Source organism: Haemaphysalis longicornis, unplaced genomic scaffold, assembly GCF_048455015.1.
Source record: "Haemaphysalis longicornis isolate Haplotype H1 unplaced genomic scaffold, Haemaphysalis longicornis Haplotype H1 scaffold_10, whole genome shotgun sequence".
In the NCBI taxonomy this organism is placed as follows: domain Eukaryota; kingdom Metazoa; phylum Arthropoda; class Arachnida; order Ixodida; family Ixodidae; genus Haemaphysalis; species Haemaphysalis longicornis.
Genome location: NW_027526204.1, coordinates 139,818,609 through 139,842,668, shown reverse-complemented (window position 1 = coordinate 139,842,668; position 24,060 = coordinate 139,818,609). Strand labels below are relative to the sequence as shown.

At 45.6% G+C, this 24,060-nt stretch overlaps 1 protein-coding gene across 4 annotated transcripts in view; it reads left to right on the top strand.

The window, feature by feature from the left end:
- LOC144159473 (uncharacterized) overlaps nt 1–24,060 on the top strand; it is a 138,988-nt gene that overhangs the window by 40,936 nt on the left and 73,992 nt on the right. The window contains exon 1 of one of the 4 annotated variants that reach the window (XM_077690991.1): nt 9,850–9,904. The exons of the other annotated variants lie outside the window; for them this stretch is intronic. The gene's annotated coding sequence lies outside the window, so the exon portion shown is untranslated. Of the gene's footprint in view, nt 1–9,849; nt 9,905–24,060 lie in introns of those variants that run through there. 4 annotated transcript variants of the gene reach the window in all.

Here is a 24,060-nt window from a genome sequence, read left to right as displayed (position 1 = left end):
TTTTTTTTCCGATTGGGTCGTGTTTGAGCTATTGACCGCGGACAACAGGAAGGGGCGATGAGCACGTCGCCAAGGACAACGATGTTGCCTGTACCACTTTTTATGTTGTCGCCAATCCGTCCAGCTATGGCCCCATTTAGCCGCGGATGGGCAATTTTTCCGACGGCGTACCGGTTTCCGACACGTCCGCTAAGAGCGACCATGACGTCTTCTTACGCCTCCACTTCGGCCAACTGCGTCATTCCATCCCGGTTATTTTGTAGGCAACGAACGTTTTGCTTCTCATGGACTTCGAAGTTTTCCCTTACAATACAGCCGTTTTATGAAAAGGCATGGCCCACTCGAGCCTGCATTGGAGTATCATAAGGTCCACGTGTTAAGACCGCGTAGTTGGGTATACCTTCCGAAATTGGACCCCATTGGGTTCAGTAATCGCCCACGGGCTTTGTGTTAGCTACCTTCATATTCCTTGGGACAATCTTCGTTAATTCCGGCTGTTGAGCTCTACCGCCCACGTTATTTCAACGAAACTGTTGCAGCGCTTTGTAGATTTTACGTTAGAACCATAAAGAATTTGCAGAACTTTGTGGTTTTCGCGGGATTGTAACTTCGTCCGACGGTTTTCGGCGAAAAATGCACGTTTCCGCTTCAACCTGACGGGCAGTATTCGGCTCGGGAGATTACAACGCTGCCTGAACTAGGTTCCGTTGTATGTATACGAATATCAATTCATGCAAACAGAACGAGAAGTAAAGAGTTTAGAATCCGGCGGGAAGGAGTAGGCAGAATAGGAAGCCCTACTTCTTTCTCATACCTCTGACTGCGTTTGCTTAGACCATCTCCCGCTTTGCGATGGAGAAAATATGAAGGGAAGTTTAAGTTGTTTATTCCAGTCAAGTAGGACGGCTGAGGAGGCGGGAAAAAAGCCGCTGTATTCGCGGCTTGACGGAGCTCCCACCCCCCGCGACACAATCAGCAGGGACGAGGCAGGGAAAAAAAATACCAAATACAAAAGTGCACGCAAACAAAAAGAAGCGAGCAAACACCAACAAAAAGAAAGAAAACGCAAGCGCAATAAAATATTTGTTTAAAACAAATACACCAAATCAGGGCGTCCATGCAGTATTGTAAAAACATAAAAACATATTCCGGGGGGTACCGTAAGACGTAGAGCGAATGGATTAATCATCGAAATCATATTTGTTTGGCGCTAAAGGCAAAGTGTACGATAGAGACTGGAGACCGCAATTCATGCGAGCAGGTTTTATGAGCCGGTGTTCATGGTGTTCATGGTGCAATAACACCATCGGCCGGACTTTTGGGTCCGTTTTGTGCGGGTTTGTTTATTTATCCCTGACTGATCTTTTAAACAACCGGGGTCTGCACCTCAATCGCCCTCTGCGTGGAAGGCCCCGGAGAACGCCCCTCGGGAGGCTCATATACATTAACACTTGAGATCACTACCGAGAGAGGACAACGTCCTTTCTTGAGTGTTGTTTTTTCGCATTCTCCTGATGCATCTTGTTCTTTCCGTTCTTTATTTTTATACCGCTTTTGTCCAGTTGGCGATTTCAGCCGCGCGCGATTTCTCTCTCTCTCTCTCTCTCTCTCTCTCTCTCTCTCTCTCTCTCTCTCTCTCTCTCTCTCTCTCTCTTGCGAGAACAGCGCGCCGCACGTTGCATGTGCGCTGGGGCGTCCATCAGTTGCCCGGGAGCCGAAGGCCCGCTGGCGCTTTAATCCCGGATCAGGTGCATGCGGCAGCCGGCAACACCTGCTCGCTCAAAAAGGCGGCCACACAACCGGAACATCGAAGCTCCTTACTCTCGCTGTCCTCCCTAGGCGCGACTTACTGCGGTCGTCGCATGATAGCGCTCATAAACCCGCGCATCCGCATCACCCCGAGGCCTCCGAGTAATCATTGCAATCAGGGCTGAGGCATTCTCTTTACCTCGGTGGCGTTTCTGTCGCAGTTTAGACGTATACTCTCGCCGAGTTCCCGCTGTGCGCGGCTTGTGCGCTGTCAACTTTGCTTTTATTTGCGCGCGTTCATCCGTGCGTGTTGGCCTGCGTCGGGCTGAAAGCAAAAAGAAAACTTGTCGCTCCCGAAGCGCGCGTCAGTTTGTGCGCATCCGCGCTAATTGCGATTCTCCGCGGTGGTGTGTCTTTTTTTTTTGGCCAGCTGGTGTGTGCCCTTTCAGTTTAGAAAAAAAAAAAAAAGCTCGCCGTCGGCGCACTCACTCGCCCCGTTCCGATCCTCCGTAATCAACGAATAGCAAGTTCGTTTCTTCTTCTCCTTAGATTGGAACGAAGTGGCGATGACAACCGCCTACTTTTAAGCGCCCCGAAGAAGCGCTTTAAATGGTAACGGAGCGAACGGGATTAATTGAAAACCCGTGCAGCCCTTTCGGGGGAACTGAATACCTATATATAAAAAAAAGAATGGACGATTTCCGAAAGCTTTCCGATAAGACAGTTGGATCTAGCTTTCTCTTGGAAGCATGATACAAAAAAAGGCATGCTTTCCGATACTAATGACCAACCGTATAAAATTAGCAGGAGATCATTTTTTGTTGAAAACAGACGTAAGGAACGCGGAGCTTCGCAAGTCCCTCGCAGCCGAAGGGGGAAAAAATCGTTTCCGAGAGGCGGTAATACTCGACAAAGAAGTGATAATCCTGCCCATTTGTGAAGAACGCCAGCAAAATGGGTCCAGGTGATACCCGGAAACAGACTCCCTCGTAGCGGCGCCGTCGGTAACTTGCACTGCCTCAGATTTAATCAACAAAGCCTAAAAGGACCATTAAGACAGAATACAAGTTTGGATAATTAAAAAGATTGCTTTGTCCCGATAACAATGAAATCAATTTTATCGCAAACATCACACAAATTATGGAGATACTCAGGTAAAGAGATGAAGCGGCGGCCACATCCGGGCCACTACCCAGCGATTTCTATGTGACGTCACATTATCTCGTTTGTGCGATTGCGGTCGCCGCGGCCTACGCCACTGCCAAAAAACGAGAATGGGTGATTGTAGTGGGACCTCTAATTACGTCTGATCTTATCACTTGAATGCTATATCGCAGTTAACACACTGATAACTGTGTTTTTAGTGCCGGCCCATATTACGTCACTTCTGCCCACATTACGTCACTGTGGCGCGAAATTTGAAAGATATTTTCTTTATTTCTTGCGTTTTGTTGGTTAAAAAACGTCTTTCATGGGCGATATGGAGCTGAGCGAGTTACCAAAGGGTAGTTTTTAGAAACTGACCGAAGTTGACTGAGTAAAATTGACTTCGTTGTAAGCGGTACTCTGTTAAAAACGGGACGACTTTCTCTTCGTGCACCCGCAGTTAGGAGTGCGAAAAGCTTAGAATAAAGCGGGAAATTCGAATAGATCAATCAAGTTATAACGAGGGTTTACTATATTACATTAACTGCGCCGCCATACCGGTTCTAACCTCTGTGGGGTACTCACAACGCCTGCTCACGCCATGAGCTCTCCCCCCTTCCCTCCCCGCCCGCCATTTTTTCTGATTGAGAGGAAACAGAAATAACAAAAACGTCACATTGTTAGAGATTTCAGCGCACGGTCAAGAACCACATGCAGTCTGAAATGAATTGTGACCCTCCACTACAGCGCGCCCCGTAAAAGAGCCTTATATAGCTTCTACGCGTGAAATTCCAACTTACCACGCACTCATGACAGATTCATGCCGCAAAGCGATTTCGTCAATATTTCCTAAATGGCGTAGTTTACTGAAGTTAAGCAGAGCACGCAAGAGCTTGTGAAAGAGCCTGTGAAAGAGCTTGTGAAAGAGCTTGTGAGCTTGCCCCTCTTTTTTTCTGTTGTCTGCTGCTCTGTCGCCAAACGTAACCTTTTTTTTCCGGGTTGACGTCCCCGCTTTTTGCCACCCCGTATTCACCTTGTCATATGACTCAAAACAGGACATGTTTACTCCCAGTTCTTTTATTTATTTATTTATTTATTTATTTATTTATTTATTTATTTATTTATTTATTTATTTATTTATTTATTTATTTATTTATTTATTTATTTATTTATTTATTTATTTGCAGTTATAGGTAGTGCCGGTGAAAACTTATTCCGAGACTCAGTACTCGCCTTTTTTTATGCGCGCCAAGTTGTCTACATAGAATGCCCAGCGTATACATTATACTACTTAACGACCATGGAAACGGCCACCGTCAATTACTTCACACATTAACGTGTCCAACGACGAGGCAGTTTCACGTCGTTTCTTTCTTGCAGTCCGCCCTTGCCGAAGCGATTAGCATATCGTTTCGTTGCAGCTTTTTTCACCTAGCCGTTCGAGCAGAAAGTTGCTTAATATATCTTGTCTCGCGAGTCACTGGCAAGTTTATCCGGGGTAGAAGCAGCTATAATGGCGAATAGGGTTGAGAGGGCGATGTACGGGGACAGGAAGAGGTCGGTTCAACTAATTTTATGGCCACTTTTATAGAAAGATTACGGTAAAGGGAAGGAGTTGGAGAGAGAGAGAGAGAGAGAGAGAGAGAGAGAGAGAGAGAGAGAGAGAGAGAGAGAGAGAGAGAGAGAGAGAGAGAGAGAGAGAGAGAGAGAGAGAGAGAGAGAGAGAGAGAGAGAGAGAGAGAGAGAGAACATGACGCCCGTCCACGCACGGACATTCACGGATTGCTGGGAAGATTTATTTTCTTGGCTTATCAGATAAGGTAGTCAGCATCCTTGTGTTCAATATTAGGAAGACTTTGCGCGCGCAAGAAGATAACAAGGATGTATCAATTAAAGCTATGTCTCGGCTGTTGTAATGCCCTACATTACAAGTGTTGACGAGCGCTGAAAACTATAGTTGACGGAAATAATATTGATCTTCACACATTTGTTGATACTAACGTAGCTAAATTATTTGAAGCGACAGAGATACAGAAATTCCTTTAGAAGCAAATTCGGAGTTCTACGACAAAATGTGCTTGAGAATTCGTGTTGAGAACAGCTCGAACCGGATTGCAGCAATGTAAATAAGTAAGTATGAAAACGGGAAGTTCGATTTATTGATTCATTCAGTAAACAAACAGTGCATTACACTGATGTAATCATTGCCTAATCTTTGCTACGTGAGGCGGATGATAGTACAGTGCGCATTTGCGTTTAAAATTACTGTGAGAACCCGCTATACGATAGTCACATGAGCGGTGCTTGCTTCGATATATTGAGGGGCACAATCGCTGCAGTCCGAAACTTTGCCATGTGATAGACGTGATTGGCGGGATTGACGTGATTGCATGTCATTTGTATACTTGCGTAGGAAGATAGTCGTGATGACGACCTAAGTGAACTCAAACCCTCGCGGTTAAATTTATGTTCGACCCCTCCCCACCTTTTTCTTTTTTTTTTTTTTCAAGTGGAGCTTGTGTTAGCTGACTCGTGTCGAAGTTGGTGTTACAGGCGCCGTACGCCAATTCTCTCCTTCTCCATCTTCCCTCTCTATTCCCCCACAACTGGCGGCCGCTCCCACAAGTGGCGCGCCGGATCACGCCGTACTCCCAGCCAATCACAGGCGCTCCTTCCCCGCGGAGAAAAGAAAAGGAGATTAGCTGGCTTCGCGCTCACCGTTTTCTCGCCAGCTCAAGGCCATCTGCGCTATGGGTAGGCCGCGCTTAGTCCGCTCCGGCGAAGAGCAGGCAGCCCTGAAAGACAGACAACGGGAGAGGGCCCGTGAATGTGCGCATGCTTGGAGATCTAAAGCTAGGCGAGAGGACAGCGGCAGGCCACTGAAGGGGTTCGGCAAGCAGGGGTTGGGCATTTGGTTTGACAGGAATATCAGAAGGGATTGGCTGACTGTTTCTCTGGGTTGGACAAGTTTCGCATGCACCCGTGTTCGCGGTAGAGGAGGGGTTGGGTAGTTTTTATTTATTTTTTTATGACACGCCTCATAGCCCTACAGGTTCCTGAACCAACACCGTTTGGATCGGGGGCAGCCCGCGTTCCGCCTGCGGGAAGCAGTTCCTGGGATTTCTGCTAACCGCTGGCTTTGCAAGCGGCTGTTATCCTTGCTGCGAGGAACGGAAGCACGCTAGATGCCTAATGGCGGGATGTTTTTCCTTTATTGCACAGGCCTGTTTATCGAGTAGGTGTTTCCTGAACCTCTTCTCTTCCTTCCTCCATTCCCCTGCTTCCTGCATTTTTGTTTTGAGTCAGAGCTTAGCAGAGCCATGCGTAATAATGTTTGAAATCATGTATCAGTGCTGGGCTCTGCTCATTGATCATCCAATTCGACAACAAAGCTATTTCGTGGAGCCAATGACGTCATTTCTTCCATGTGAGATACCGCTCTGACATTATTAACAGGCAAGTAGTTAATCAGACGATACTATAGGTGGAACGTGAGGCGACGGAGAACCTCTGTGCCGTTTATCAGGAGCTTTGCTTACCGAGAGCGTATAGTTTAACTGTCAAATGCTGCCATAGAGACTGGTTCAATGTCATTTTCGTCGGTCAAAATCGTCCCAAAGTATGGTTGAAGAAAGCATGCACACAACTGCTGCCTTTTGTATACCCTTGTTTGTAATTATTACAGTGTCAATCACTGAGTGGAGGAAAAAAATCCCGGGCCATCTCCACTAACGTGAAACCTGGTAAGGGGCGAAACATGCAGTGTATTGGCGTTTTTGCCTACGGAGATGAAACCATTGGGGAGTGGACGCATACAGCTTTGCTGTAAAAGTCTCCTGTCTCTGAAGCACGAAGCGTTCTTGCGCGAGGCGCTGGAAAACGAGTGTCCCGGCGTGTTCTTTAGGTGTGCGTTATTGCCCACGAGATGAAACTTTCTAGCACGAGGTGTTGGAAAGCGCGTGTCGCGGTGTTTTAGTACCGTGACTCCATGAAACGACGACGAAGACAGGAGACGCCGACACCCCCAGCCCCTATGTGGCTTCGCTCCTAAATAGAGTTTGATGGTTCAAGCCGGGCTCTTTTTTTTAACAGATAGGTTCCGCAAAATCATTTCTGAACCTTTCTCTTTTTCGATTAGAAACCCGAGTATCTGTAGTGTGAGGCTGCCTGTTAAGCGCTCCCGACCTGCTAGGTTGTCGCATTCATCCGAAGTGACGAAATCTTCATTCCGTTTAGAAGGGCATGTATTTAGGTTGCTTAGGAGAAAACAAAACTCCAACACAGTCGTTCCGTTTGAGCGGAAATTTCGTTCAAGCGATGTCCCTCCACCGAGACTCCACTGAATACACTTCGCGAATACCGCTATCTGCAGCTGAGCCCGCGCTCAACAATGTCCAAAATGCCGTCGCATTTAGAACCAGCTTGGCATTGCCAGAAATTGCCTTTCGGTTTGCGGATATTGACTCGAATGGCCCCCGAGGAAATGCCGCCCGGCCTTCAGCGCGGCTCGGCATTAGGTTGGGCGCACAAATGCCACTTTTGTTGACGCATTTTCGCCGCTCTAAATTCACGGGCACACTCCCTTAGAGGCTAGCTCGCGTTCAGTTGTAACGTTTGATCTCCCGTACATCGCAACTAAGTTTAATAAAGCTGCTGAGGGCAAGCACCAGCCTCGAAGAACGGAGCGCCGCGGGTGTTTTAACGTGAATATTTCTATGCCTCACTGACGGCGTTCGATTTTGTGCCAGAGCGTAATCCAGGAAAACCAACTTTATGCAATGTGCTTCACAAAACGGTGATGATGATAAGCGAAGGCACTTCAGGCGCCCCCCAAAAAGAAAAGAAAAAAACGCTACCCCTCTATTTCCAATTTGCACAATAGTTTAACTCATTTTTTCCCCCTTTCTGATTTATATTTGTCCTTGTTAACTTTCCCTCTGTGTTTTATGCATGTTAATGTCAACCTTCTACTCTATCCTCCTATTCCTAAGTACTCTTTCCTCCCTATCCAACCTCTCCTACACCAGCAGGCGTTCCGGTGTCCGCCCCTAGGCGAGACAATTTACGCCTGTTGGTGGATCTTCCCATTCCAATGAACAATAAATACATGCATACATACGCTTCCCGCGGTCGGAATCGAACCTGGGCCCCTCACGTTATAAAGCCGACGTCTATCCGATTGCGTCATTCCGATACGGTCGAAGTAGTTAGGGTTCCGGAATTTGACTTGGAGAAAGCTTCGTGCTTCAACCATCTTTCCCGTTGGATGAAAGGGACTGAGATGCCTTTCTCTTCGAGACGCAAAGCTCTGATTCTGTAATTTTACTTCACTAAAGCCAGCCTCGAACACGGTTTAGACCTGGACACGTCACTTCGTGATGCGCCTACAGCAATTCTGTGTGCCTGTGTGTAAATTTGCTGTCGCAGAAGTGTTCTCACAACGCCGCCATCTTTTACAGTCGGCGCATGTATGACGTCCCAGCGTTGAGAAAAGACCTCTTGATCCGGGCCTTCTTGCGTTGCGGCAATTGAGCGCGAACACGGCGCGAGCTGAGTTCGCTGGCAAACGCAGAATGCCGAGTGCGACCTTTGCTGACCGCGCCGGGGATAGCGATGCCTTGCAACGGCGTCATTTCTTTTCTTTCCTTCTCGCTTGCTTGCGCGCTGGCCTGCCTGATTTTCATCCAAACATGTGCGATTTCGAGGCACTCGGCGGTTCATCGTGTGCGCTGACCCTTACTGGCCGCCAGCTGCTCAATGCGGGCACTGATTGATGGCTCGGGTGAGCAGGCGAAAAGCACGGGGCTTCCGTGGAAACACGTATGAGCGCTGCAAGGCTTTTAGCGATTTAGCTTTAGCTAGAGAGAAGGAGATAAAAAAAAGCACCGGGGATTACTATACTCCCTAATCTGAAACTTGTGCGCAGCGCGAACTGCAGTCTTCTCGGCCACGGCGCATAGCTGCTGCCTCTCAGAAAGCGATCGCGTGATCAGCGAAGGCACGGTGGCGCTCGCTACTCTGCCGTTACCTCGCACCGCGTATCCGCCGCCGCCGAGCATGTTGTTGGAAGTCGTGTTCGAACCTGCCGAGCAAATGTACGTGGCTGGGATGGGCCACGAACGGGTGAGACGCACTGGCGAAAGTGTGAGGAGGAGGCAGTAAGGACGTTGAGTCGTAACGACGTGCTAGGAGAGGACGCCCTAGCAGCGCGTGCCGCCCTCCCCCTCACACTTTTGTCAGGCGCCCCTCCGTTTTCTTTCTGTCTTGTTCGCTCGCTCGGTTTGTATGTATGTATGTATGTATGTATGTATGTATGTATGTATGTATGTATGTATGTATGTATGTATGTATGTATGTATGTATGTATGTATGTATGTATGTATGTATGTATGTATGTATGTACAGTCGCGCTCACTATGACCTACACCGCTCATTAGTATTCACCGCTTTGTAGAACCTTTGTCTGGCACCCGGGGTAAAGACCAAACACACATTAGAAGCATAACGTCCTAATGAATCAGGCTGTATCCTAACGGATATGCCCATAGTCATTGTTTTGTCGATATAATCGTATGAATACTAATGAGCGGTGTAGGTCATAGTGAGCGCGACTGTATGTATGTATGTATGTATGTATGTATGTATGTATGTATGTATGTATGTATGTATGTATGTATGTATGTATGTATGTATGTATGTATGTATGTATGTGTGTATCTGTGTGCGTGTGATCGCTCTCGTTGTTGAGGGTGCTAGTTACCCCCTTTATATAGCGACCAAACGCTACATCTTGTCGTTCAGAGGCAAAACTCCGGCACTCTGTTTACGCGGTGTGCAGGAACAAACAATAACTCGCCGCTGTAGGCCTTACAAAGGGCAATGCATAAAGATGTCCAAATTGCGAAGAGAGTGCAGCTGTTACGTACACTTCGCAGCTGCGTTCACAGTGTTCGCTCTTCGTTCTCGGAAATGTCCTTCCCGAAGCGAGCGCAAGAGTGCGAACGTTCCAGTGAGTTGTTTGCGTACGAACTTGAAATTTTGAGAGCGGTAGGATATAACAGTAACAGGGAACACCCACATATCCGGCGCTAGATACTGCCGTTTTTTAAATGTTTCCTTCAAGTTCTAATTCGCTCCAATCAGGGGTCAAAGCTTCAGATGCAGAACTCCTTCGTGCATTGTTCGGTAATTAAATTTCCCACTGTATTTTTGTTTACTAACGCACCGACATGCACATAGAAGCCGTGCCATGGTTGTGCATTGAGTAGCGTGTCAAACTATTTGTGTAACCGCTTGTGTGCTACACAAGTGTGTGGGAGGTATCGAGTAATGTGCGCCTATAGGTTATGTCTAAACCCATCAATGTGGGTTATCGCTTCCGCCATGTACAGGGGTAATGAGGCAGTCAAGCGGTGGTAAATGCCGCTTTTCTTCTTATCAAACTCAATTTTCTCCCGTGAAACTGAAAAAGAGATTGATTGATTGATTGATTGATTGATTGATTGATTGATTGATTGATTGATTGATTGATTGATTGATTGATTGATTGATTGATTGATTGATTGATTGATTGATTGATTGACATGTCCTCAGACAACTCGCGATTTGTCGAACTGTTGGGCTGTCCGGTACGCAATACATCCCACTTCTGATCAGGTATGCGCTCTAGCCGCAAAATAAACGCCCGCGTTACTTCAGTAGACTCGCGGCAATTCAAGCTCGGATAATTCAAACTTTCGGTTAATTAAAACAAATTTCAAAATTTTGGTTGGCCCGCTATGTTTTTAATGTATTCTGAAGCCGCGTAATTCAAACTGCTTCATCACGTAAATACAGTTAATTACATTTGCCACTTGCATCCTTAAGGCACATTGCTGGGATCCGCTAGTTCTTGACCAGTGCAAAAAGCTCTCGCAATAAACTGGCTGCCCTTGGTGGCATCGACAACTTTGTTTTGAACTCTCATGCAAAAACGAAGCCGTCATTCATTCGTAATTTTTTTTCCAAAGCTTGAATGGCACTTCGGTATCGCGTGTGAATATGGCATTATTAAATATATGTGAGTATTTCATTACAACACAAGTTTGTATGTTTCCCCGAGTCATATCTATGAAAACTTCTGGTAATTCGAATAAAATCCTCGGGTACGTTCGAGTTTGATTTATCGTGAGTCTACTGTATTACTGTAAGTCACTTGGCCTTGTAGGTAGTGGTACAACCCTTCCATCCCCACTCAGTATATCGCACTCGTATAGATGTGGTGGGACTTCAAACCTAAAGGGAAGCCAGCATTCAATAATGCCGAAGAGTGCGTAACGGAAGTAGTTCGTAATGTTTTCGTGTGAAAATACAGCCTAACCTCATTTTAACGAGCACTGATATGGTGAAATATCGGCTATAGCGAACTAAATACGAACTTTGGTTGTTCACGCTTTATTTCAGTGACACTTATTCTTTTTATAACGAAACCGAACCCACTAGAGCCGCGCGCGATATCGGCTATAGCGAAGGAATATTTGGTTCGCGCGAAGGTTTCAACTCGATAGGTAGTTTTAAAAAGCAAAATACAAAACATAGAAGATAGCAGTTTGTAAAACTAGGAAAGAAAAAAAGGCGTAGGCACTCTGAAAAACTTCATGCGGTAGTGCTGTGAGGAGCCGCCAGGCAAAGATCATATCCTTCTTCAAAGAAATTAGTACACAGGCCTGTTTTATGAAACGTACTTTGTTCTGTTGCAATTTCTAATCATGTTGGTCCAGTCCATTTGGTTTAATCGATTGATTGTAGGGTTTTAACGCGCCGACGCAACGCAGGCGATGAGAAGGGCCGTAGTGGAGCGCTCCGGATTAATTTTGACCACCTGGGGATCTTTAACGTGCGCCGAAATCTCGTACACACGGGCGTTTTTGCTTTTCGCCTCCATCAGAAAAGTGGCCGCCGCGGCCGGGAATCGAACCCGCGACCTCGTGCTCAGCATCGCAACGCCTTAGTTACTGAGTCACCGCGGCGGGTTAGTCCATTTAGTTTGAAATGCCAATAGGAGACGGCTAAGGATTACCTCGTGCGTAGCACGTTTGAAACCTAGAATAATGCGCTTATTATCTAGGATATTTGAGTGAGCCGGGTTGCCGATTTTTACCTCTACTGTTACAACGAATAGCGGCTATAACGTACTAATTTACTGCCCCTATACTGCTTCGTTATAACGAGGTTCGACTCTAGAAAATTTCAAATGTTTGAGAGAAACGAAGAAATATAGGAGAAATACAACCGCCCGTAGCCGAAAATCGAAGGTTGTGCGTTCGGGTGGGACGGGACACGTGGTGCTGTGCGCTGCGCAATCACAAAGTTTGGTGGCATATTCGTTCTCTTCTCAACCTGGTCGTTCTAGATGTTTAGGGGAAAAAAAGGGAAAAAAGTAAAAAAAGGAAGAAAAGGCAGGCACGCTGTCAAGAACGGCGGCTTCAATATTGTGAGAATTTCGCTTTTTTCCTAATTCTTTACACTCATTCTTCGGTACCGTAAAATTGGTAGAAAAGGATATTTCAAGCGAAGTCATGTCTCACAAGTCACGCCACGAAATTCTCTTTCCTTATGAACACAAAGCTGTAGGCCAGCGCTTACTCATCGCTGGTAGTCGTCGCACCCGAGCCTCTTATTGTTGCGGTGATTGCTCGACGTCATTGCGCTCACAGCGAAATCAAATGTCACTGTCTCTCATTATCTATAGGAGCAATCGTGCGGCACCCTTTTTGTATTATCACAATAGTATTAGGGCGACGACGATGATGAGGATAACAACGGTGGTGGTAGTGATGAAAATAACTTTGGCAGCACCGCCTCCTCGAAAAAAAAAACACAGTGCTAGAAAACGAGACGAACGGGAACGAGACGTACACTGCGCTGACCACCTACTAATTTTCTAGCGCTCTTTTTTTTTTTCCCGAGTAGAATCATGTGCGAAGTGACCCACTTTAGTTCACTTGTGCAGCGCCCGAATAGATGCTATTAAGTAGTACTTATAAGAGGTTACGGGGACAAAACAAATTCGAGGAAAAAATTGACGCGAATGTAGAGAAATCCCTACCCTAAAAGCTTCCACCCCTCAGGTCTAGATCGGCCAGCTGCGATGCATATTTTTAAAGCGAAAGCTCTACTACGCCATTCGTCGCGAAGTCATTCATGGTGTCTCAATGACCTTGAGCCGCCGGAGCGCAAGTGTCAGAGGTGTGACGTCACGCGCCACGTGATCCACTGCGGAGAGGCGTCGCTGCTGCGCTGGCTCGGAGACCACGTGACTAGGGGAGGGTTGAATGACTGCTTCGCCTGCGCTTCGTCGCTCAGTCTCACCATAGAAGGAGCGCGGGCTGGGCCGCCTGTGCACGCGTTTCAGCTTTTGATCCTGATAACTAGGCTCACAAGGGTTTAACGTGAACCATTTTTTATTAACCTCACGGTGAAGATTTGTTAAGTTTGCCTGAATGCCGAAATACCAGCGGAAGCATTGCATCCTGAGTTCACGTAAGGGAACAAGATGCGACAGGAGAGGGAGATTTCAGATGAACGAGTGATGAAACGCGCTCATGTATGTATGAACGCCGTAGTTGAGCCCGCCCTAATGGGTGAAACGTCGACGGGATTGCGTTGATGCGCCCTTTAGCAGCTGCTTATTGTTAGAAACAAATTTATCTTTTTTTTTCGGGCCCTAGAGACTACCATGACGTTTGAGGTGGATTGTGTGGGCGAACAATGACAAAATAGAACAAAAGAGCGCAGCAAAAAAAAAAAAAAAAAAGCAACACACCCAACTGCGCATTTCAACGTTCGACCTCGCGCGTTACCGCTTGTGTACAGCATGCGACCAAGCCTAAAACAGCGTAAAAATAGGTTCAGACGAAAAGAACAAAATGCACATTTTCAGCTAAATCAATGAGCTGTGCCCCGGTGTAAGGTTATGCCGCACAGTTCAGGGTTGAGTGCTAGTATATACACACTTCAATTATAGTTTTGTGTTGCCGTGTGAAGAAATAAAACGTTGAAGGACAATCCCGTCGCGTCTATTGAGGCGCATTTTAAGGAACGTGTTTCGAGTGATTGTACGACCTTGTTCAAGGTACTAGCTTTAAAAAAACAAATTGCTTGAAAATATTGCCAGTAGATACCTTTGATAAAAACATTGGCCGCGTATCTGCTCCTGTCATTGCAAATGTTGACGAAAGATGATAGTCGACTGGCGCCCCTGCCAATTAAATGCCTCCTTTCTCATTCCCGCTCACCTCTCATGCTGTTCCTCTCCCGTCTGGTTCCTCCCAAGATAACACGCTAGAGGTTTGCTCAAGTCAATTGAAATTTACCGCGTACCCCTGCTCCAGGCCGGGTGCCTCGATGCCAGTGCTGCCGTACGGCGGAGACGCGCGTGAACCGAGGCACCTTACAACAACGTTTATAGAACCATGTTGCCCTACTCCACGAGCGTTCCAAGCGGAACGTGCAACCTATCTAGTAGAACCTTTCATTGCGTTTGTCGCTTGATTTCTTAAATGCCGCCAGGAGCGATAGTAGCGCAGACAACAGCAGGCGACGGTTTTCTGCAGTTGATGTAGTATTCCACTTGCTATCGCAAAAACCAAGCATCCATGATTTTTTAAATAAAGGACACTGCAAATATCACATGTATTTATTTTCTGCCTTATATTTTCGTAATGCCATATCCTTGTTCAGCAGTGTTGACAAGTAAGAACATTGACACCGGACTTAGACGTTTAGATTTGGCTGTGGGCATATAAGACTATGGCGCAGCTTCTGTTTCACTTTGGCTGAGTGGCTGAATTGAGTCACAGACATACATACATACATACATACTTACATACATACATACATACATACATACATACATACATACATACATACATACATACATACATACATACATACATACATACATGCATACAGACCGAAATTTCGGCGTTTCAGTAGCCCAAGAAAGACTATCGTCTTTAATAGTAGTATCATTTCCCTTTGCCAATAATCTCTTCGCTGTCATGACCCTTTGCACTGCAAATGTTTGCAAATGTGTGGCCATCTTTTACCTGCATGCCTTGCCGGAAATGGAGGGTTTGAGGCACGCGTCTACAAACCTGTCCACTCCGCGACAGGTACACAGAGATTATTGGTGGCACGAGCGTGTCTACTTGGCAGCGTGCCAGTTCAGTTTCAGTTTATTATTCGTAACAAAATATACAATGTGCGAAAGACAATATACAGAAAAAGGGTCCCAGAGTTTAGCACTGTAATGAGACCCCTTCTAATTTCGTAAGCGCGAAAACATTCTAAGTAATAGCGAAAGTTATGAACAGTGTGTTATTAGAAAAACGTAATGAAGTTAAACAAGAGAAGTTATACAAAAAATTAGCTGAAAAAGTAACAGCCAGCAAAATATTGTGTACAGTAGTTAGCGGTAAATTCACGTAATTAATTCACATTAAAACGGGAAAACGCTGTCAATAAGGGGGGAAAACATTTAAATACAGAACATATTACATATTCCGTTATAAAGTAGTGTCCAGAACTCTAAAACTTCAAAATGTACAGACAGGAAGTTATATGGCACATGGTTGTTCAGATATGTATGACCACAGTAATGTTTTGAAACGTGGAAGCGATGGCGCAGCTTTTACAGTGAGGGTAAAAATGTTCCAATATTTTATGATAGTAACTCACGCAGTCTGTAAGCCGTAATTTGTGCGCACTTCTGGCAGCAAGAAGTTACTTGGTAGTGTGAAAGCTGCGTAATGTTTGGGTTAGTTAAATGGTCGATACCAATCATACAAGAGGTCTAATTGAAAGATACGCGGTGATTCCAAAAATGTATTTAATGAGTTCGTCTATGCGTAAAATATTAAGGTGTAACGTGAGAATTGTAGAGACTGCATGTGATGGTTCGGACAACTTGATTTTGTGGATGCCGCAGAGGAGTTACACGAGGGTGGTATGTTAACCCCCAAGAGGCCATACTGTAATTGAAATGACTGTGGATGAAGGCGCGGTATAGCGTGACGAGAGTTTGTGGCCGAAAGTAAGGGCGAGCTTTTATTAGGAACCTGATACCATATGCAGTCTCGTTTTTTAGCGAGTTAATGTGAAAAGCGAATTTGAGGAACGGGTCCAATTCAACACCTAAAAAGCCGCACAGTTGTGATGGACAGATGGCATGTGTGTTAACAAAAACAGAAGAGAGGTTACACCGCACTCTGTTAGAAGAGCTGAACACCCCATAATGCGTTTTATTTGGATTATTGCATAATTTGTTTTCTTGGCATCAGTCGATGACATTTTTGGGGTCATTATTAAGCTGTGAAGTTAGTACATATAGGTTTACATTAGAATTGAATACAGTGGTGTCGACAGCGTATGAGGCAATTAGTGTGACGATGAACAGCTGGGAAGATCATTATTATAAAGAAGAAATAAAACTGGCCCTAGCATAAGTCCTTGTGGAACAGCAATGTCATTAACTGTTCTATGTGATAGCACTCCCGATATACTAATTGTCTGCTCCCGATCAAGTAACTGCGAAGTAACTGCAATAGAGGTACAGTAATACCATATGTTGTTAATTTCTGAAAGAGTATGCTGTGATTACTGGTGCCGAAAGCTTTAGTAAAATCAATGAAAACATCCAACAAATTTCCCCTCAGCAATCTTCGATTTTATCATATCCGTTAGGGCCGTGAAATCAAGATTAGTTAGATATACATGTCGGAAACAAAACTGTCGCTGGGATAGCAGGTTAAATTTTTGAAGATAATCGGAAAGACGCTTTTCTATAAATTTTCCTGGGACTTTACTGAAAAACGGCAGAATGGCGATTGGTCGGTAGTTTGATATCATAGTATTATTGCCATTTTTAAAAACCGGAACAATATTTCTTCCTTTTAACTCTTTTGGTAAGACTGTGGTCTTGAAGAGTAAGACTCCGGTCTTGAAGACTGAGTTGATAATGTGCGCAAAAGCATTGACTGTGTAGTCAACTATTTCTTTGACGTAAGACGAAGCGTACTGGCAATATCAAGTCCAGTGACGGCGTGCCGCTAAACCAATGAAAGTTTAACCTGTCTTCGTCAAGCTCTTGAGGTCAACTCATCCACACGTCCTTCGGGCTTTGTGAAAATTGTGAACTTCAGCGCATGACGTTTTGTCGCTTACAGAAATATTGTTCGATCATAGCACATCGTCAATTGTCTTATCTCACGCACCTAATGTATATTCGTAAACTAATATACCAAAATTTGGGCGTTAGTGTTCCCATCTTTATATCGTGTTCCAGCTTTTGCTCGTTAAGAGTTTTTTTACAACTTCACCGTACCACGTGGGCTCGCCAAAAACAACGACGCGCTTGCGCAATTTCGCATTCGCATTTACGTACAATCTAGCGAAGTTCAGTCTCAAATCGGTCCAAAGCCTTGCCAGCCAAGCTGCGCAATTAGGGCTTCGGTGACACGCGCTAATTGGCAGCAGCGTTTCATCCGCCTATGTGATATCCTTGAGCCGCGGTGCAATTACGGTGCCCTCTTGGCGTGAGCAAATGCTGCCGCGGTTCAATTCTTTCACGCAGGCGTATGCACGTAATACGAGCGAAGTATAAGAATGCCTATCTCGTGGGAGGTTTCCTGATCTCCAAACAATGACGTTCACCAGTAATTCTCAACAATGAGTGCACTGAAGACTCCTTTCGGGCTTGCAAAAGTGATGGGGTACCCCACGATGGTTTATGATGATCCGTGTCATAATGTAAAACAATTTTCATTTGCAGCTAAAGCCACCCGCAGACTTGTTCAATTCTCGCTATTCATGCTTGACTTTTATGCTGAAGTGTGTAATAAAGCCAAACAATTTGTTGTCGCTGCTTAAAGTTACCCAAAACCTATGTACTGTCTTTTATGTCTGTCGTTATCGTATAGCTGGCGTGCTGTGAAAAAATCCCAGGCCATATCTACAAATGTTAAGCCGGAGAGGGGCTAAGCATGCATTGTATAAGTGTATTCTTGGCGCCTTGGCGTTTTTTCTAACGGAGATGAAACCGTAAGGGGGTAGACGTATACAGCGTTGCTGTAAAAGTCTCATGTTTTTGAAGCACAATGCTCTCTAGCGCGAGACGTAAGCGACTGTACCGGTGTTTTTTTCAGTACGCGCTACGAAGCGTTCCGTCCTACGCGAGGCGTAAACGAGTGTCCCGGTGTTTTGGTACTGTGACTACATAACACGAACGACGATGACGATGACGAAGACGACGACGACGACAGGAGACGCCAACAGCCCCAGCCCCTAAGGGGTTTCGCCCCTAAAAGCCAACGTTAAAGCTTTTGTTGCGCGTGGATATCGAACGTAGAAGTCGTGCAGCGAAGCCACCTTCTCGCAAGCCAGCTAGGTTTAGCACAAGGACGAACAAAAGAATGTGAGGATAGGGAGAGCTTCGGGGAGGTCGTTGCGGCCCCTTGAAATGCCCCCGAGGACCCCCATTTGACATCTACTGACGTGCAGTAATGGAGAGATGAAATGAGAACACGAGAATACGAACCAGGAGACCAAAAATCAAAGAACATGGACAGTGGAGGTGAAATAATGGCAAGCTAGGCTTATATTTTGAAAGCCACATTTCCCAACTCTGTTACTGCAATTAGGCCACGAGCCGGTTTGAACTGAACGGAAAGGAATCGCGCTATTTGTGTGTTTTGGTTCATATTTTTGGGATAGCGTTTCATTTGTCCATGACTGCACACTGTTCCGCAGCACGCAAGTACAACTCCATTTTCCAGTCCAACACTAATTTTCCGCGCGAATTCCGAAACATTGCTCACTTAACAGAAGAAAGAGAAAAAATATCGAGGCTACCTAGCCTCTTACAGATTGTAAATTTGGCAGCATGAATGTTCATTTGAACGCCTGGGAAGCCTTGCGTCCGCCTTGAGTAGCCGAAGGGCTTTCTAATCCTGCCGCTTAAGCCACTTTGCCTCGTAATACCCTGCAACGCTTTCGAATGGCTTTGATCTGTCTCGTACGCGCTGCGCCACTGCTCGTTCCATCCGCCGCTTAATGGGAGAGTTGACGAAGGTGATGAATTTCGCTGCCTCTCTGTTCGCTCGCTTGGTTGTGTTCTTCCGCTTCCTTCATCTGCAGTGTATGGCGTCGACTGCCACCTGTCGCTACTGCAGAGTTTAAGCTCGCGCTATGGAGCGCCTTGTGCTATGGAACGCTTCCGAAGAAGCCATTTGGGCGCTACAGACGCCGAAACAAACGCGTGTTGTTTCTCTGAATGAGCTATTTAAAGCTTTCGCATTGAAACCATGCGCACGAACGGGAGTAAACAGGTTCTGCAGCCGCTTACCTTCGAGTAGCGCGTCTATTCGAATGAATCGACGGACGCGCGTCCTTCTACTGGGGGCGATAACGTTCTATCCAACCATTCCTCTTGTACATGTCGCCCTATCCCGGTTGGTTCATACACATGACTGCTGCAAACCGTTGTCTCTGGTATACAGTATCTTCGAATCTGTATGTTGCTACAAGTGCACTTTTCCCCATTCGCTCCGAACGAGAAATGGCACGTGTTTTCAATTGTCGTACAGTGCATGACCCTATTTACACGGGCTGACTCCTCTACTCGTCGTTTCTTCTCGCATTGTTCAAGGTTTCTCCGCGGCCGCGGTCGACGCCGCCGCCACCGGGAGGGGGGTTTCAATCGGACCCGCGCCTCGACCATCGCTCGCGGGCGGGACAGCCGTTCGATTCCCGCCGGGCGAAATCGATGCGTCCTTCGCTTGAAAACAAACGAAAAGCAAGCGGTCGTCTTCCCCGTGAGACAACAGAGCCCGTTTTCTTTTCTTCCTTTCTTTTTTGCATATTTCGGAGCTCTCGTCAAGTGGGGCAAGCGCTTCGTCTCGTCTGGAGTGGCTGTCCCTCGATTTTCACACAACCCGGCGTTCACTTTCCTCCCGTTGACAGAATGCAGAGCTCCTTCATTTTTCATTTTCGTGGGGTTCTGACGACGTTGCGTGCACATAACTGCGTCCTGTTAGTCGTAGTAGCCCACTTCCTTACGTCACGTGTTGTTTGCGTCCAACAGTTAGGGCGATGACTTTCCGCCTGTTCCGTTTTATAAAAGCAAAACAGTACCGCACCCGGAGACAATATTCTTTGCTTGCAGCAATATGCTTGCTGGGGACTGCTCGGCAAGGTCACGTCCGATGCCATGCTTGGGACAGACTGCGCTTCTCTGACCTTCCATAAAACCGCCGGTAATCATCGTAACCACCGTAATATTAACGCAACATTTAAACACGCTCCCGATCTAACTCGTTCTCTAAATTTCTCCGAAATGTTTCTCCCGCGCTCGCCAGGGCTTTATAGAAGCGCAAAACTGCGCCTTACAGTATTCGGCGCTGGGAGGGACAACCGGTTAACTTTTGCTAAGCAGACCAGGTAGTATTGGCCATCTACACACATACCTTTGCTGCACAGAGGACGCGTATAGTCATCATCGCAATCATTATGATCAGCCTAACAATCCCTGCATATTGTTCGTAGGCCTCACACATTGGCGCCTGGTGAGTTCAGACCCTTTTTATGAAAGCACACATGTTTGTCAATCTGTACGCAGAGTAGAGATAGTATACAGTACCTAAGAAATACTAAACGAAAGTTAGATCGGCTTCTGTGTTTTGAGCGCAGAAATTTGACTTTTCATAGCTTCGTCGGTAAGTTCCTCGTTTGCTCAGAACCACAAAAGCAGAAAGCGGATACTGGTGCACGGGGAGGGCTTGTAACTTATGTATACTCATGAACACAAAGGCAACAAATACAAGCTTGCTCTTAACTTGCTTTTAAGAGCCTTGCTCTTAACATGCTCTTAACAGTGATTTTATAGTTGTAACGAACAATGCGGAGCGCCGGCTAGTAACTGATTACGCAAGCTATTATATACGTACATAGGAATAAAATACCGCGACGACGAGAAAAAATGACTCCGCGCTAGAACAAGAACAAACTATTCTCATTTTTCGATCAAGTCCATTTCTTGTTTTGTTAAAGGTATATGGAAGAGGCATAACGCAATTTCCGTGATCGCTCGAAAGGTTTTAGCTCCGCACTGCCCTATCTTGCTCTTTGCTTATTCCTCGGTGATTTCGTCACAAGCGCATTGCTGAGGCAATTCATACCAGGAAATTTTCGCAATCGATTGCAGGGTTATACCGAGCGTTCACTCACCGCGCTGGTCTCGAGGCTACGCAAGGTTGCGGGATCGGCTTCTCGCAATGGCGGCCAAACTTCCCATTTAGGCGAAATAGGCACATTCAGGAGAGATACCTTCTAGGGATGATCGTTGGGTGCGAAGAATAAATTTTTACAATCGCGTAATGATTAGTCGCGTTGGGGAGTCTTTAATTTGACTCGTTTCAGATACAATGATTCCGTACGATGACAAGTGTTGGTCGTTCTTCTGTCGTCCTTCTTATACCGTACTCATCGTCACCATCAACAGCCTATTTAGGTCCACTGCAGGATGAAGGCCTTTCCAATCGACCTTCACCCGCTGCGCTACCGTATCATCATCATCATCATCATACTCATCATCATCATCCTGTCTAGGCCCACTGCAGGGCAAAGGCCTTTTCCATAGATCTCCAACTATTCCCGTCCTTTGCTAACTGCGACCAATTTATCACCGCAAACTTTTTGATCTCATCTGTCCACATAACTTTCTGTCGTCCCGTGCCCCGCTTGCCTTGTAGACCGTATTATATGACTATACATTTCCGCAACCGTTCCGAGCCCCAGTCCTCCGTACGAGCATTCCCAGAGATCGTCGAGGGCTGACCACGAAAGAGAACGTTGCTTTCAATGTAAGGTTAAAGGAATTTTTAACGCAGTAAGATTAATGAAATCTCGCCTGCACGCTCACGGAATACTTCTAGCGGCAAGCCGCGGAGCGAAATGTTTTCGAGTAGCCGCATTAGAACCAATGTTACGGCTATGCTCCGCAACCGGACGCGGCCCTGCCAATTTTTATGGCCTCAAGACAGCAGACGATTGCAGCGCCATCCCTGGGTATCGGTGGCTGTCTGCTGAAAGCGCCCTTCTCCCGACTAGCGCACATAAAGTAGGAGGATTTACGAACCCTGTTTTCTGTACGTCCCTTTGAGAGAGTTTCTAAACCAAGACACGGCGGCTGGTTGAGGCTTTAAAATTGGCGCCAACGGACTCGACGTGATGGGCTCGTGACCAGCTTGATTGGAGTCTCACGCGGCGCAGCTCGTAACGCCGAGCTGAACGAAACGGCCGGTGGCTGTCGTAAATTAAACCCCGCTTTCAAACGCAAAGTGTGTTTTTAATTAACGGAACGGTGCTAAGCTTTGTTATGCACTCAGGTTTTTTCCTCAGATGGGCTCAATCTTTCTGTCGCTTAAAAATAACGTTGACGTGTTTGGTTGTTTTCATCGAGACGTACTATGTATGTACAGCATACAATACTTTTTCACTGGCGCTATTATTGATGAGGCGTTTCTTGCAGCTTTACGATCGCGGCGAGTCGGACTTGGCTTAAAAATGCAATACATTAATTTGGATGGTGTAAGTACGAAACATTCGCAAGTTGGCATGTTCGAGATTCGTAATATATTAACGCATACAGGCCTCGAAAAGTTGTCAGAGGGGTTCGGGTACACGTTGCGTTTAGGCGATTCAGAGTTTTTGAAATGAACGTAATGCCTTAAATACACACGTGTTTATACAGCATATATCATAAACAGAAGTATCGTGAACTTTGAATTTTTAAGGAGGCAAAATAAGACTCACAACAATAAGAATTTGGGCATCATGTCTATTTTTTTTTGGGGGGGGGGGGTGGGGAAGGGGGGAGGGCGAGCTTTAGACAATAGTCATTGCTGTATTCGATAAATTGTGGTTTAATTGTCCTGTAATAAGTAAAGGGATTTGATAATTTTGTGCTGATTTATGTGCGGGGAAGTGTTGCACACTTCGGTCCAATACTATTTACCGCTAATCTCATATATGTCAATCGTTAGGAATACGCCAATTAATATATCGCTCACTGAATATGTTTACGGCACTATTCTAACCCCACTTGCGCAACACAGCTCAAACCTAAAGCTCATCTTAAGGAGCTTTGAAATCAACGCAAAGCTGGCAGGTTCCGTCTTTTTAACAATTCTGTCACACATCGCACGATAAAGCCCGTCATCACACCTACTCCCCTACACTCAAGCCTCACCAGTCATCAAAAAGCCGTTTATTCCCCTCAAGCCAGGAGTTCTGAGAATTTTCGTTTTTTTCATCCGAACAAGTTAGATTGGGACAATGTACCCATCGACATCACGCCCTTCTGAAATGTCATACAATTCAAGACTGTCATCGAATATGTCATTCATTGTTGGATAATAAATAAATAAATAAACAAATAAATAAATAAATAAATAAAAAATAAATAAATAAATAAATAAATAAATAAATAAATAAATAAATAAATAAATAACAAACTCGGAGAAAGCCAGCTAATGGTGTTGTGAGTTGCCTTGCATAGTGCAAAATGAAAACGTGATACTTAATACAGACTTTAAGAGGACTATGCACTCACCGTTTTTAAGCGAATTTCAGAGCTTTCTGCCAGTTCAAAGAATTTTTTTTTGTGTGTGAAGCTTGAATGGAGGACACTATAGTAACGCACGGTAAACTACAAACACAAATTGTATTTGCAATACCGGAGTGCATGCAACTGTAGAACAGCGTTAAAAGTGCGTTAATAAAGACTAATGAACACAATTTGCGAAGTAAAAACATAAATTTCTGGTAGTTTTTAGTTGGGGTTTTGTGAGCATAGCTGACGTCATAAAAACCTACATTCCAGGTATATATAAATTTGGGGCAATTCACCCGTTCTAAAGCATGGTTCTAAAGTAATTCTCCTTTTAAAGCAATTCACTCGTTCTTATAATGCAATGTGCTTTTCTAATATTGTCTTGTCAGGTGTTCGACGAGAGGTTATCTGGTCAGGGCTCATATTTTCATGTAAAATGACAGAAAACACCAAGGGTTCCGAAACTTCGAATATTTTATTTTTGACTTACACTTCTAGTATTGTCTGCTATTGCC